The 17382-nt window shown below is 40.6% G+C and overlaps 1 pseudogene; it reads right to left on the bottom strand.

Moving 5' to 3' along the window:
* Positions 1–14235: 14235 nt before the first annotated feature.
* Positions 14236–15419, bottom strand: LOC129405958 (craniofacial development protein 2-like; annotated as a pseudogene).
* Between the last annotated feature and the right edge of the window lie 1963 nt (positions 15420–17382).

Here is a 17382-nt window from a genome sequence, read left to right on the forward strand (position 1 = left end):
GCCAACCCAAATGACCTAATTTTAACTTTACCATTTCTTTAAAAACTTTGTCTCAAGATCAGGGAGATATTACATGGGTTAAAGTACATGTCTAACATGAGGTCCACCCAGGTTCTATTCCTGGTACTACATGATACCCTGACCATCACCAAGTAGAGCCCTGGAATCCAGTAATAAGAAAATTTAGACTATAATACAATGAATGGGATAAGTTATTAATAGGACACATACTGTACAAAGGCTTTATATGTCAGACTACACAAAGGACTTTTAAAACTTAACAACTCATAAAATGAGCAAAAGATTAACCAAATATATGAGAAAGGAAGATAACAAGCATATAGAAAAATATTTAGCATCTTTAGTCATAAGGTAAACAAATCTTAAGATCACCATGAGGTCTACTACATACATAATTGTGTAGAAAAAATTAGAAAGATTGGCCAGAACAATAGCTTTCCCTGCACATAGCTCACCCAGATTTGAACCTGACATCACACATGGTCTCTGGAACATGCCAGAAGTGACTCCTGAGCACTACTTAGAGTGGCCAAAATATAATAAAAAATTAGAAAGACTGATAATGTAGGCTAACAAAGCCTCCTTCTGCCTAATGTCTACGCAATTGAAACTATGACTCTGGCTTCTGTAAAAATGAAAGAGGCTTTCATTGCCTAGCCAAAGAACAAGAAGTGCCACTCTTATTATCAGAAGCTTACTGACAGATGGGGAAAGGATGGCAGATCACAGGCAAAGCTTTTCTGAGACAAACCTGTTAATGGGTATACCTTGATGTATTTTACATCTGTTCATCAGAAGTCAGTCATATAACCTTATTTAACTGTATGTAGAAATGGAATTTGCCTAGCCATGTGCAAACAACAGTTTTTCTCTGTCATACAACAAGAATAAAGTTCTATAAATAAAACAGGCAAAGCTAAAATAACTTTTAAGAGTGGGCAAAAGCAAAAATAGGCCTGTCACATCAAACATAGTCAATGAATACATCCAAAGATGTAAAATTCATTGGTCATTAGAGAAAGAATATTAAAATCCCAGGAAGATATAATTTGACCTCAAATTTATGCCCAGTAATTTACTAACTTATATTGGAAAGATGTTAAAACTTTAATAATGCCAAGTGTTAGCTCTGATGCTCAATTCACCATCATGCTGGTCCATCTTCTTAGCTTACCCAAGAATCTTGCTATCATCAGGTAAAAGGATGGAATAGAGTAATAAGACTAAATGATGGCATGAAACCAAGTATCCTTTGGTATTTAGGAGTACAGATTTGAAGTCAAACCAATTTGTTTTTTTTTGTTTGTTTTTTTTTTTTTTGCTTTTTGGGTCACACCCAGCGATGCTCAGGGGTTACTCCTGGCTTTGTACTCAGGAACTACTCCTGGCAGTGCTTGGGGGACCATATGGGATGCCGGGGATCGAACCCGGGTCGGCCACGTGCAAGGCAAACGCCCTACCCACTGTGCTATCGCTCCGGCCCCCAAACCAATTTGTTTTAACCCATTTCAACTCTTTAAGTTAATTACAAGTCTGCCTGAGTGTCATTGTTTAGAATCTGAAAACTGTATCAATAGCATACTACAAGGATTAAAGAGCTAAAGATATATTGGTTAGCATAGGCCTATATATTGCACATGCTCAATAAATATTGGTTATTATTAGAAAGAATAGGACAGTAATGAGAAGAAGAAATTATTTAAAGTATATCCAAATAAAGATGACCGCTCAGCCATAAGTGAATAAAATTTGAAGAGAATTCTCAGTTACCCAACAATTGGACTTTGAAAATGCAGAAATGATTGTTTTGAGGAATTCTAAAGAAGTGAAGGCTTGGGCTGAAGCGATAGCACAGCAGGTAGGGCGTTTGCCTTGCACGTGGCTGACCCGGGTTTGATTCCCAGCATCCCATATGGTCCCCTGAGCACTGCCAGGGGTAATTCCTGAGTGCAGAGCCAGGAGTGAGCCCTTTGCATCACTGTGACCCCCCCCCAAAAAACAGAAGTGAAGGCTTAATAAATATATGATGTCTGTGATAGTATAAGTCAACACTGAGGAACGTTTGAAAATTTTTCTAAAACATGCTATTTTGCATGTCAAGAAATTACATCTGAGTGAGGTTATTTTTTGATTTTCATTCCTTTAAAAATTTTTGCACTTATTTTCCAAGTTCATGGTGAGTGTTGGATTTAACTTTAAAGTTGGAATATTCATGTAATACCTCTTCTTACTTGGGATTTACTCTCCACTTATGTTCTTTAGACCAGGAATCCAGGTCTCCTGTCCAAATATGTTCTGCCATGAATTCTCCAACTTAACCAATCATTTTAACTGATCTCATATGCTATAGCATATGAAATTTGTTTTCATATGCTACAAATTTCATATGCTACATGTTTTACATGCTTTCTTTTCTTCTTTGCTTAGCCAATAATATATCTAGATGGATAGATAAGAAGCTGGATAGACAGACAGACAGACAGACAGATAGATAAATGATAGATAGATAGATAGATAGATAGATAGATAGATAGATAGATAGATAGATAGATAGATTACAGAATAAAGGTGGCAATGCTTTCTTTAACCCTCTCAAGGTGAATGTTGAAAACTATGTATAGAGTGATATATGAATATATCCTGTGATTGAAATATTTTCCTAGAAAGTAAATCTAGTGTTATAAAAGTCTATTTAACTACAACTCAGTTCTATTTCCTTCATGCTAGGAAACGTAAGATTCTCGTCCGTTCTTTACAGTCTACCAAGGTTTTACAGATCCCCAGCAACTCACTGTCATGTGCTCCTGTCCAAACCTATACTAAGCCGTAAAGTTCTTGTTTGGTACCTTTAACCTATCTAGCTTCATAACTGCTAACAGTGTCACTGGAGAATAAAATTTGTGACAGTATGATACTCTCCCTGCCATATGCACATACATTTGTTTCCTTTTTTCCAAAGTTAACTCTTCAGCCCCTGTCTCATTTAAGTATTCAATCCTGTCCACCTCAAACTGTAAGATTTGCATACTCAAATCCATGCTTTCTTTTCTGTTTTATCTGGAGAGCAAACACTTAAAAAAAGGTAATTATGTCACAATTACTGCCCTTTGGAAAATTTGCCTTCTATTAATATAGAAAGAGGTGTTTTTCTTCTTAAGTATATAAAAAAAAAGCATTTTATGCTCCATTTTTTTAAAAAAAATATCACACAAAGACCTATGCAATAAGAAAGAGGAAGTGGTGAGTTCTCAGTGGTAATGATACTCAGAACATTTCTTGCCAGACCAATGATCTCAAGAAGGAAGACAGGCCATTGAAAATAAGCATGACAACCCTTCCCCATTCTATGCAATATCTGGCATTCACTCGCTCTGAGTGTTACCCTAATTTGGTGTTCACTCACCCTCAGAGTTTTGTCAGCAAAAACCTCAGTTTCCAGGGTGTTGACAAGCTTCTAAAAACAGTCAAACACATGCTAATGACTTTTTTTTTTCAGTTTTACAAAACATTCCAGATGAATTTCTGGTAATCCTGATAGTGATTGCCAATCAGTCCATGAATCACAACTATTACTCGCTTCTCCTTGGCAATGAGGATATTTCTGGCCAGAGCTGGATCAATTCCCTCAGCCCATTTTCATAATGGAGCGGTGGCAAGACTGCTGAGGTTCACTAAAACCCAAGAGCATTCTGTGAACTGCACAGGCTTGAGAACGTCCAAGAAATAGCCCTCTGTGAGTTGAGACAGAAATTAAAGCTAAGAATAGGCACGTGGGGATGACTAAAATATTAGCATTATTACTAATTAAAGTTGTATTGGAACACATGGTTTAAAGGTATGACAAAATGGCCCTATTTATAATATTCCTGAGAAGTCTCCTTTTACATCTAGACTCAAGCAGAGCTGGAAACTACAGGCCTATGTCAAGGGGCAGGGTCTACTCCAGTAAAAAACTCATGGTCTAGCAAGAATAGCAGAATGCACATTCTTTTTCCAGGTCAACAAACACCAAGAAGATCCTAGACAAGGTTAAGTTACGTACAGTGTATTTCTGAATAGAAATGACAGTCCAATGGCAGGGGGCAGAAGAAGGCAGGATCGGGAATCTTAGTTATAAAGTTAAACTTTTAGCTACAGTAAGCATCACTTGCATCACTTGTAGTCCCATTGATCTTCGATTTGCTCGAGCGGGCGCCAGTAACGTCTCCATTTGTCCCTGTCTTGAGCTAGTGCAGCCCAATCATAACTGCTCGCTCCAGGAACAGGAAGAGTCTCAAATCGTTCTTTCAGAGATTTGACGAAGAAACAGTAAGCATAAAGACATGAAATAAGAAGACTGTTCTATAATCACCCTTTTATCCCCAGTGCTTAGCTTGATGCCTGATATATAGTAGACACAAAATATCTGACTGCTGACTGCTGAGTCAATCCATGTTATGACCTAACATTTCCACACTTGAGAAATGGTCTTATTGCTGTTATTTCCTTCAATTACGTTAGCTTGGTTATTTTATATTACTCTTCTTTTCCTCTCTCTACCCAGGAGTGGGAAGTCCTAAGTCCATCCTTAGTCCATTTTCTCATTCATGGTCATACCATTTATAGGATCAAATTTACTCCTATGTACTTTAGTATCAGAACAACATGTGCCTTAGGTAGTGCTAATGGAATTCTAATAGGAAAAAAGTAATCAATTATTGAGATGTCTCATAGCTTGCATCTTTTTGTTTCTCTCTAAAAAGAAAAGGGAGGGAGAAAGGAAAGGAGAGCCACAGAGAGAGCTATTAAGGCTGGGTCTTTGAAGTATTGCATGTTAACCGATTGCACCACTGGAGCGATGGCACAGCGGGTAGGGTCCGACCCGGGTTTGATTCCTCCCTCCCTCTCGGAGAGTCCGGTAAGCTACCGAGAGTATCCCACTCACACGGCAGAGCCTTGCAAGCTACCCATGGTGTATTCGATATGCCAAAAACAGTAACAAGTCTCACAATGGAGAAATTACTGATGCTCATTCGAATAAATAAATGAACAATGGGATGACAGTGACAGGGACAGTGACAGAGTAGATATGTGTACATATTTAAATCAGTGCTGGATATATAATAAGATAGATAGATAGATAGATAGATAGATAGATAGATAGATAGATAGATAGATAGATAGATAGATGTCATTAATGTCACTCCATGGGATTCCCTATACATTTAAGGGACCAACAAAATAATGAACTTTTGATGTTGAGGTGGATGAGCATGTACTAAATTACTACAAAAAGGGACCAGATGCTAATGGTGGCGAATGTTTGGCATCAACACTCTACTTGTGTGTGCGATGAGCATTTCAAACCAATTATGAAAATCATGCTCTCAGCTTGAATGTTGCTTCAGAAATTTCAGAATTTTTCTTTTTCCTTTTCTTTCTTTCTTTATTGGTTTCTGGACCACAACCAGCAGAGATAGACTTACTCTTATCTTTGTGTTCCAGGATCACTCCTGAAAGTGCTCAGGGAACCATATTCAGGGCTGGAAATTAATTGAACTCCAGTCGTGTTCATGTAAGACAAGCACCTTAACACCTGTACTATTTTTCTGGCCTAATTTTCAATTTTTCCCCAATACCATACCAGACCATTATTTCTAGTTTATCAATACCAGCCCTACTTTCCCTACTTCCATCTCCAAATAAGACTGAGCAGGCAGGCAAATAGATAGGAAAAGACATCCTATGACAATGAATCCTTGGGAAGTAATAAGCCAAGCTAGCCCTAAGGCTGCTAAAAAACCCATCTTGTGGACATAGGAACTAAGACCTGATAAGATCTTTACCTGGAACCAGCACAGACCCAGAAAACAATGGACCACTGAAAAACTCCAGCAGTAACAAAGGCCAGGAAATGAATATCAAAGAAGACCATGAGCTACTTCCAACTCTACCCCCTTGGCAATCATCCTAGTAACAGACTCTTAGACAGAAAGATCCACATGGGACAGTGTGGGAGAAACCCTATAAAAGCCAACTTGAGCAAAGGAATGTTGCCTAGGCCATGTTAGGGTGCTGCCTGGGCCATGTTTTGCTCCTGAGCATATGTGACGCCCAAGCACACATGTAGTTTGAATGTCCCTTCTTGAGATGTGTACTTTCGTGCTTTCATATCTAATGCTGATATGTGTACTGAGGCTCCCCCTCTACTCTGGGAAGCCCTTGTTCTCTACTGAGTTCTCTCTCTCTCTGTGTCACTCTCTGTCTCTGTCTCTCCTCCCCATTCTTCTTCTCCCCCTCATCATTTTTTCCTCAAAACTTCCAAATTTTGAACTTCATTGCTTATCTCCTCTAAATCTTAAAAACAGGGACCCAAAAGGCCTGAGTAAGGTCTAGAATTAACTTAGCTTTCCTGCAAGGAACAGGCTCACAGTTGGAGATTTCCCAGCTGTTCCCTAGGTACCAGAGGTGGATAGAGAGAAAACTGCGGATTCCTTTCTCAAGGCTGCCACCACTCCTCTCCACTTCACATACTTCACCCAGGGACCCCACAAGCATCAAGACCTAGTTATTATTCTTCTTGAAAACCCAAAATAAAATCAGGCTTTAAGCAGGGGGCCATGAATGGACTTTACTGAGTCTCTCAGAGACCAAATTAAATGAGCCACGTGTGGATGCAGCTGCTTTTTCTATAATCCCAACACCACTGACATTCTTGCTACTATTAAGAAGTAAAAACGAATTTTAGAGAAAAAAATCCAAAGTAACTTTCTATGAGAATGAAGTGACTATAATACTAGGATCCAAATACTTGCTTGTATAAATGTGAAACAAGAAATAAAAAATTATCTAACAGGTAAAAGCACTGCTCATTTTCCAATTCTTGGGCCAGATACTCAGTATTTTCCTTACATAAATTCTACCTATCCTGAGTATTCTCATTTTATTTGTTCTTCTCCTAAGTATTTCTTTTAAAGCTCAGGGTGATAACTGAGACTGAGAATTAGTCACAGAACGATGATGATGGCCATTACAATGACTTGGACACATTTTGAAGACTGTTGAAAACTTGAATCTCTATTTTAAGAAATGAAGATGCTATTTTCCAAGTTGGACAGTTTTCTGTTTTAAGGGCGTAGTGCCTATGTGTTTCTATATTCTGCTCCTTATTGCATAAGTACAATAAGCACATATTGCCAACAGCTAACATCCGTTCTTCTGAAGATATGATAAAATCCTTTTCCAAAGTCTTTCTATTAATGCCTACTCCTGGAGTAAAATTTTCTTATGGACAAAGAAAGGGTGTTCTGACTATTATTGATGAGTGGCCTATTTCCTAAGTGATGGAACCAGTGGTGTATTTCTTTAAGTGTTGCAATGGCTGACTGTACCTATTAGCCTAGTCCTTTTGAACTCATACCTCATTTCCAGGATAACTGGTTTGTTTTTTTTTAATGTATTATCCAATGTTTTATTTTTTTATTTTTTTTTAGCTGTGTTTTTTTTTATTTATTTTTAATTAGAGAATCACCGTGAGGGTACAGTTACAGATTTATACACTTTTGTGCTTATACTTCCCTCATACAAAGTTTGGAACCCATCGCTTCACCAGTGCCCATTCTCCACCACCCGTAAACCCAGCGTCCCTCCCACCCTCCCCAATCCCATCTCCCCCCCACCCCACCCTGCCACTGTGGCAAGGCATTCCCTTCTGTTTTCTCTCTCTAATTAGCTGTTGTGGTTTGCAATAAAGGTGTTGAGTGGCCACTGTGCTCAGTCTCTAGCCCTCATTCAGCCCGCAACTCCCTTCCCCCACATGGCCTTCGACTACAATGTAGTTGGTGATCGCTTCTCTGAGTTGACCTTTCCCCGGAACGTGAGGCCAGCCTCGAAGCCATGGAGTCAACCTCCTGGTACTTATTTCTACAGTTCTTGGGTGTTAGTCTCCCACTCTGTTATTCTATATACCATAGATGAGTGCAATCTTTCTATGTCTGTCTCTCTCTTTCTGACTCATTTCACTCAGCATGAAACTTTTCATGCCCATCCACTTGACTACAAAATTCTTGACGTCCTTTTTTCTAACAGCTGCATAGTATTCCATTGTATAGATGTACCAAAGTTTCCTCAACCAGTCATCCATTCTGGGGCATTCGGGTTTTTTCCAGATTCTGGCTATTGTAAACAGTGCTGCGATGAACATACATGTGCAGATGTTGTTTCGATTGTACTTTTTTGCCTCTCTGGGATATATTCCCAGCAGTGGTATTGCTGGGTCAAATGGGAATTCAATATCTAATTTTTTGAGAGTCGTCCAAATTGTTTTCCAGAAGGGCTGAACCAGTCGGCATTCCCACCAGCAGTGAAGAAGGGTCCCTTTCTCCCCACATCCTCTCCAACAGCGGTTGCTTTTGTTCTTTTGGATGTGTGCTAGTCTCTGTGGTGTGAGGTGGTAAGGATAACTGGTTTTTTGATCCCTGATCCATCTGATATCATCATGGGATCCCTCAAGGGAGTTGGGGACAAAGACTCCTTTCAGAGACTCCAGTTCTAGAGCTTCCCGTCTTGTTTATCCCACAGCCATTTTGCAAGTGGTTACCTCTAGAGGGAGCTAACTACATTAATTTATATGGTAATGGGCAAGGAATTGCCAATAGGAATTTTTTTCTCAAACTGTCCCCAGGATTTAATCATTTAAACCATAATCTATTATTCCAACACTTTTAGAGACTCTTTACTGATGTTGAAGTCAGTCATATGAGAAGTCAAGCAATACTTGAAGATGACCATTTTATTTTTAATTTTGGGTCACACCCTGTGATGCACAGGGGTTACTCCTGGCTCATGCACTCAGGAATTTCTCCTGGCAGTGCTCACGGAGACCATATGGGATGCTGGGAATCAAACCTGGGTCAGTCGCGTGCAAGGCAAACGCCCTACCCGCTGTGCTATCTCTCCAGCCCCAAAGATGACAATTTGCAAAAAAAGAAAATTATAAAATGAAACAGAGGCTAATAAATTTTCTCAATTTCTAAATGCCAAGTGCAGAGGGGAAATAACAATGATAATAATAACTGAGGTTTATTTTTCCAAATCTATTTCAAAAATATTGTTTTTCTGTTTACATTTCCCAGATCCTTGCTTTCATAGATCTGCTCCATCAATAAAACAAGTAGTTCTGGTGGTGCAAGGAGCCTATGCGAGAGCAAACAGAGAGACGCACATTCTGACTTGGGCCCCCTGCTTTCCAACACTGTGCTCATGTTAATGTCTTCAGATTTTCAACTTAATATTCATATTTCCTCCAAATCACAGACACTCGGGCGTGTGTGCCCTGACAAATGTGAGACTGGAAAGCAGCTGGAAGGAATCTACAACTCCTAGAGATGTTGTTAAGACTTGGCTGGTTCTCTGCAACATCTCAAAGTTTCCACATTACACTCAGCGAAACAGAACAGTAAATAATGAGCATCAATGGAATCAGACTAAAAAAAAAGATAGCTTCAGGCTGACAGCTGACAGATGAACCACCACTCTCGACAGGTAAATGTAGTGCCTGAATTATAGACTGGGAAAGAGAAGAACAAGGAAAAGCAACTGTCAGCTGGCTGCAGCTCCTAGCTCCCAAAGGCATCTGTTTGAGACTGGTTAGGAATGCCAGGGAGAATAGTTGGGGACGGCAGAGATGTTGCCAGAGGCCCAGCCCCTCGGAGAAAGGAACGGAGTTGTTTTACAATTTTCAAGGCAGGATAAATACCAGGTCTCAGCCAGAATAGAAATAACCTCCTTTAGCAGTCCCCAAACACCTCCACCCCCAACTGCAAAGGGCTTATATGGCTGAGTACTGGGGGCTCAGTCTATGCTGAAAAGGAGTCTCTTGAGTTCCAATTAGCGAAATGAACAAAGCTAAAAGGATGACTGGGATCAGGGATTTAAAAAAAAAATTGTGGCTAAAGGACTGTATTTCACCTGCAGTCACCCTGAGGCCAGAGAACATATTAGGGGGAGAAAAAAGAAATTGGAACCAAAGTAATTCCAAAATAGTATGACTCCAAGCAATGTTACCCTTGCGCAAACTGCTGTGACCTCAAAATAGAAACTGAAAAATTGACATCAGGTGATGAAATGTTTAGCGGAGAGCCTCGGAGGGTCCCTCTGGATGAGAGCAGAGGTAGCTCGGCCCAGTGTTGATCTTCAAGTCCCTCTTCTTCCACTTCCATTGTCCATTCTGCTTAATGGAAGAACCGGCCTCTTCCCCACTCAGGATTTCCAACATGTTACCATTCTCTGCTCTGTAAAGATTCAATGTGTACTTGCTGAAACTCCTTGAATGGAAGTTTATGTATCTAACTTCTGACTCCTCAACACTGAACTTCAGTCCACTGTAGACGCTGCTTCGCTGTGGCCCAGCAAGCATGAGGAGGTCACGCAAGAGCAGAAAGCACTGGGGCTGGGGCTGGAGAGATAATACAGCAGGTCGGGCTCTTACCTTGCATGCAGTCCACCCAGGTTTGATCTCCAGCATCCCATATGGTTCCCTGAGTCCACCAGGAATGATTCCTGAGTGCAGAGCCAGCAGTAACCCCTGACCACAGCCAGGTGTGGACCCCCCTAAACAAAAAACAAACAAAAATAAATGGATTGGTGTTTCCAGAGCCACCAAATTGTTTTCCATGCCTTCTGATCTTCTCTGCCTCCTTTGATTTTCTTTCTCCCATCTGTGAAATAAAGATAATAATTAATGTTCTGAGTAGTTGCCATTACTAAATGGAAAATTGGTCTCTAAGATTCCCCCAGTGTAACAGAACCTGTAACTCACTAAAAATTCCCCAGCAAAGTTTTCTATTTATTATTACTCACTTCCTGTTTTCCAAATTCCCTGTGATGTATTATTTGTACTTTTAAAAATATTTTTTTATTTTTTTATTAGTGAACCACCATGAGGTACAGTTATAAACTTATGAACTTTCATGTTTGCATTTGGTTTACATCCCTCCACCAGTGCCCATTCTTTTAATATATTTTTTAAAGAGTTCAGGCTCACCATATCAAAAGTAGGGGGTACTGCAATGTCTCTTGGGCAGACAAGACAGATTCTGATGAGGGAGGACAGGGTTCAAAGAATATACTATCAAACTTGTACGACATTTTCATCTTGCTATTCATCTTTCCTGAGTGTACATAGCAGCAGTATTTGCTGATTTGTCTCCCTGTACTTGGTTTTTGGACCACTCACAGCAGAGCTGAGGGTTTACTCTGTGTACAGGGATCACTCCTGGTGGCACAGGGGACCATATGGGATGCCAGAAATTGAACCCAAGTTGGGTTGCATGAGAGACAAGCACCTTACCGCTGAACTATCCCTCCAGGCTCTTCTTGATCTCCTTTCATTTGTCAGCTTACTATATACAACTATATACATGTCTCCTAACTGGTCTCTGCATTTTCTGTCATCTAAGCTGTTTTGTGATTTCAAATGTAGAAAGATCAAGTAGAAGATACAAGTTATCACTAGATAATAAACCCATCCTATAGAATCTTCTGGCATTTTAAGGTCTCTGTGCCAGATTCTTGGTCCTTGATTATATAGTTCATGCTTTTTTCAAACCACCCTCAATGTAACAAGACTGACAGCATGTGGTTATTTTGCACATTCTATAGTCTTCATAAGAAGACCCATTTTTACATGAACTTAGTTTATTGACATACGGTGAAGACCAGGTGATCTGTGCACAAGGTTGTGTGAGGGACACTTGCCAACTGTGCTGTTCTGTGTTCCTACATTATTTTTCCCTTAGGAGCTGAACTCCCATTTCACTGTTCCAGTTTCTGCAAGAAATAAGGTAAATTTCCATCTTTAAAGAAGTAATTAAAAAAGGAAATGAAGTTGAAAGGGGGATTAGATAGTGGTCATCAGCTTGATGCCTAAATTCAAATGTTCATTAATCTTTAGGGCATAGAAGACACAGAAAGCATTTCCCGGACATATAAAAACACAAATAACATCTAAAAATAAAGGAGAGGGATAGCAAGTATAGGGTCAGAAAAAGAGATCAAATTTAAAAAAGAAAAAAATATGACAGGTAGGTGAAAATATTAGGTATGTTTCATTGGAAGATTATCAGTCAATATATTCTGAAAGTAACATGAAAACCAAAAATAATGAGATTTTTATTAATGAATTTTTTTTCAGAAGCTGAATGCTATAATCCCAAAAAGCTTTCTATTTACTTAACTTAGTATATGACTCAGAAAAATAAATGCTTGCTACAAAGGAATCAAGAATATACTAGTTTTGCTAAAATAAATGCTATGTGAGGGAAGGGAGGAAATTTTTACCAAAGTTTACTTAGGGAAAGGAATATCTGCAGCTAAGAAGACCTGGAATACAAGTGTCAGGGAGAAACCAAAGCAGTCTCATTCAATTTTGTATTCACCTCTCTATTTCTGAAGCCCACAAACAGATCCAGTCAGGAAAAGGACTAAGTTTGAGCCCAGAGTTCAAGCATCTAAGCAGGGTTATTTTAAACCAACGCTGTGGGGAGCTATTGTTTTAGTAGAGACTGATGACCAAGGCCAGAAACCCCTTTATGACTCAAACCAGAGAGGGAAATATTAACCTGCAGACCATGCCATAGACAGAAAACTAAACAATGCCTCTGAAAGGGCTCAAAATTTTAAGAAGAAATAGCTGCATCAATTTGAATCATTAGTTTACTGTAGCCTAAGAGAAGAGGCTTTTAGTAAGTTTCCAAATAAACTTTAAGGACACAAACTAAATGGGCTGTTATTAAAGCCTCGGAAAGATTTAGAATATCTGTCCATATTTCTGCCAGCACCATTTATTTATTTCTTTCCATTGCTTCTTCAATGTTTCTGCTTTCCTATACCCCCTAAGTACTCATGATCCTCTCTTACGTTAGCTCATACAAGAGGCACATCCTAAAGCTGGAAAGATAGTACAGTGTTCAGGAACTTGCCTTGCACCAGGATTTAATCCCCAGTACCCACATAGTCCTCTGAGTCTCATCAAGAGAGATCACTGAGTTTAGAGCCAGGAGCAAGCCCTGAGCATTGCCGGATGAGGTCCCAAAACAAAAGAAGAACATCCATTTAAAGAACTGTTTTATTTTATGGTTTGTTCATTTTGAGTCTTGTTTTAGATGGTTTTTTTTTCTTTTTGGGCCACAGCCAGCAGTGCTTAGGGGTTTCTCCTGGCTCAACACTCATGAATTACTCCTGGAAGAACACAGTGGGCCATATGGGATGCTGGAGATCGAACTTGGGTCAGCTGTGTGCAAGGCAAGTGTCCTCTCTGCTGTACCATCACATCACACAAGTCTACCTCTAAGACTTTTTCCATATAACCAAGAATGCTCCTATGTTTTCTTGTAGAAGTTATCTAATTTTAGCTTTTCCATTTCATGATCCATCCTGGATTAATTTGTGTATATAGTGGAATATATGGGATATGTTTCTTTTTACCATGGCTCTATTTCAGTTGCTGAAATGCACTTTTTTGAAAATTTTCTTATCAAATTGTTTTACACCTCTGTGGAAAATCAGTTGGCCATATATGCACAACTTTCTCTATGGATCCTGTTTTTTACTGATCATATGCTTGTCTGATTTAAGCCTGCATCTGGATCACTGTAAAATTTATAATACCTGCTTCTAGATTTAATAAATATACTCAGGAGTCTAAGATATAGTTCTAAGATCAACTTTAGCATTGTGTGGCTGTGATTTTTTTTTAACTCACTCAATTTTGTGGCCAGAGAGACAGTATAGCAGTCAGGGTGTTTGCCTTGAAAGTGACCAACCTGGGTTGGATCCCAACACCTTATATGGTTCCCCAAGCAGAACCAGGACTGGTCCTTGGCAGCAGAGCCAGGAGTAAGTCCTAAGCACTGCCAGGTGCGGCCCTCCAAGCAAATAAACAAACAGAAAGCCACCCACATTCTTTTTGCTTTAATTTATTCATCTGTAAATAAGAGGAAGTAGATCAAGGATACAAAATAATATTTGGGGGTCAAAGACAGTATAGCGGCTAAGTCGCTTGACATGAACACAGACAAACTGGTTCCATCTTTGGTACCACACGTGTTCCCTAATTACCACCAGGAATGACCCCTGAGCACAGAGCTAGAAACAAACCCCAAGACTTTAAGGTATGGGCAAACCCACACCTCAAAAACCCAATAGCAACAAACAATTAATTAAAATTCTTTGAAGTTAATATAAATGGATCATCCTGGAATTTTCAGTATCAGAGGATGTGTTGGTGAAGGACAGGCGAGCATTGCGAATACTTTTCCCAGCTTCTGCTGCGCTGCACTGGCCAACACTGCTGCTCTTCTGTCTTTGAGGTCTTCCTTTATCGCATATCTGCACAGCTTTGTGAGCTCGGATGTTAGCTTGTGGTTGCCTGAGGCTCACACCAAACCACGTTGACGAATGAGCTCGAGAGTTTCCGAAGACAGCAGTCTGTTTGTGGCTTTCTCACTCTGGGCATTTTTCGCACAGACATGGAGGTGCTGAACCAGTCGATCGTATTCCTCGTCGATGTTGTCAAGGAAGGCATCGTCCCACGTTGCTGCAGTAGTGGCAAAGAGCTCCCAGTTGGTGGTCATTCTGGGAGTTGCCTTCTTAGACTTAAATTTTGCAGACTTTTCCCCCTGCTCTGTGAAGTAGAATTTTGCACGAAGGAGACGGTGGTCGGATCCCATTTGGAATTTCAAGACAACAGCGACATCGGTCAGGCAAAACCTTCGAATGAATATGATGTGGTCAATTTCATTGTGGAACTGTCCACCGGGAGACTCCATGTCCAGCATTTAGATTCGGCCTTCAGGAACTGTGACTTACCATGGATGGTCTTGGTGAACATGATGAATTCAGAGAGTCTCTCACCCTGACCGTTCCTTTCTAGGCCATGTGTCCCAATGTGGAGTTCTTCGGGCGACCTTCTCGGACCTATCTTGGCATTAAAATCACCAACAATGATCTTGCAGAAAGTGTGGTCTTCTTTATAGAACTTCTCCAGTTCCATGTAGAACCTCTCAATTTCTTCTTCATCGTAGTTGGAAGTTGGGCGTAGACGATGAAGATAGAAACTGCAGGCAGTGAGCCACATCTATTCAAGTGTAATTGTCCAATTCAGGTTGTTAGGCATTCAAATGAATCGATGCTCATGGCCAAATTTGTGTTGACAAGGACACCAATGCCACCAACGCCTCTGTTGTCGCATGTTCCAAGGAACAATTCTTCTCCAGTGTCGAAAATGGTGTGATGTGATTGATGACTCCTCATTCCAGTCAGACCAATGATATATACTTGATCTTCTGCGCTTGCACCATCAGGTCCTCGATGGATGTTTCTGATGCCAGTGTCCGTGCATTGAAAGTACAGACAATCATTTTAGTCTTTCTTCATTTTGGCAGTCTAGTTCATCCCTGAGATTTTTTCAGCCTCTCTGCTCATCTTTCTTAACGCTGTCATATTGGGGGCTCTTTTGGTGACAGGTGAATGAGTCCAATTGTTGTTACTGTTGTTGGCATATTGAATACGTGATGGCTAGCTTGCTAGGCGCTGCTGTGCGGGCGAAATACTCTTGGTAGCTTGCCGGGTTCTCCAAGAGGGACAGAGGCTTTTAGGCGGCCTCCAATTGCCCTTAGAGGTGTTACCATGGTTCATAACTAGTTCACCAACTACAAGACCAAGATGACTGCCCTCCGATGTCCTGATGGATCTATCACATCCTCCAGAAAGGCAATGGAGAAAATTATTCATGACTTCTACTCGGATCTCTTTGATAGTCATGTCCACCTGCCCACATACCAAATTCCACAGGATGGATATGTCGTTCCCAAAGTTCTCCCTTCTGAAATCGGACATGCCATTTTGTTGGTAAAAACGCAAATAGCACCTGGTCCGGACAAGGTCAGACCTGAAGAATCTGCTGCTGGTATTCATCAATACACTGGCCCGACTCTTTACACACTACCTGTCTGAATGCAAGGTTCCGTCTCAGTGGAAAACCAGTAGGACCATTCTGTTGTACAAGAAGGGAGACATCCATAACATCGGCAACTATTGCTTAATATACCTGCTGTCTGGTGTCTACAAGTTGTTCATTCGTGTAATCCTGAATAGAATAGGCAGAACACTAGACAAAGGACAACCATGTGTGCAAGCTGGGTTCCGAAGGGGATTCAGCATGATAGACCGTATCCACACAGTGACCAAACTCATTGAAGTTTCGCGAGAGTTCAAGATGCCGCTCTGTCTAACGTTCATCATCTTAAAGAAGGTCTTCAATTCTGTTGAGACTGAAGCAGTCATTAAAGCCCTGGCCAAATAGAATGTTCAAACTCAGTATATCAAAATCCTCCTCAAGCTGTATTGTGGATTCACCACCAGGATCTCACCATTCTACAAAGAAGTGATCATTGATGTAAAAAGAGGGGTGCAGCAGGGTGATACCATTTCACCGAAACTCTTAAGTGCCACCCTCGAGAACATCATGCGACAACTGGAATGGGAAGGAATGGGAGTTAAGATAGACGGTCGGCAATTACACCACCTCTGCTTCGCTGATGACATTGTTCTCATAACACCAAACATTAGCCAAGCAGCACAAATGCTGGCCGACTTTGACCATGAGTGTGGAAAGGTCGGATTGCAGCTGAATCTCAACAAGACGACGTTCATGAAAAACAAACTGGTCCCTGAAGCTCCATTTGCTCTCAATGGAATGAACATCTCTGAATGCAGCAGCTATGTGTACCTGGGTTGAGAAATCAACATGAGGAATGACTTTGTGCTAGAACTGCGCAGGAGGAAGAGAGCAGTGTGGAATGCATTCAAGAGCGTCGAAGAAGTGGTTAAGAGAATGAAGAACCTCCAACTTCGGGCACATCTTTTCGATTCCACAATTCTTCCTGCACTAACATATGCCTCAGAGACCTGGGCCCTATGCAAACAGGAGGAGAATGCTATTAGGGTATCCCAAAGAGAAATCTAAAGAGCTATGCTGGGTATATTATGTCTCACTCAAGTGAGAGAAGGAATCCGGAGTTCTGACTTCCAATGGACGGTCAAAAATCAGGGATGCTGTCTCATTTGCCAAGGCATCAAAAATCAGATGGGCCAGTCATGTAATGTGATTCAGAGACGATCACTGGACTAGAGTTGTTACTGACTGGATTCCACGGGACGTCAGAAGACCTCATGGCCACCCACCAACTAGATGTTCAGATTTCTTCGTCAAATCCCTGAATGAACGATTTGAGGCTCTTCCTGTTCCTGAAGCAAGCAAATATCATTGGGATGCACTAGCACGTGACAGGGACAAATGGAGACATTACTGGTGCCCACTCA

The sequence above is a fragment of the Sorex araneus genome, chromosome 6, assembly GCF_027595985.1.
Source record: "Sorex araneus isolate mSorAra2 chromosome 6, mSorAra2.pri, whole genome shotgun sequence".
Lineage (NCBI taxonomy): Eukaryota > Metazoa > Chordata > Mammalia > Eulipotyphla > Soricidae > Sorex > Sorex araneus.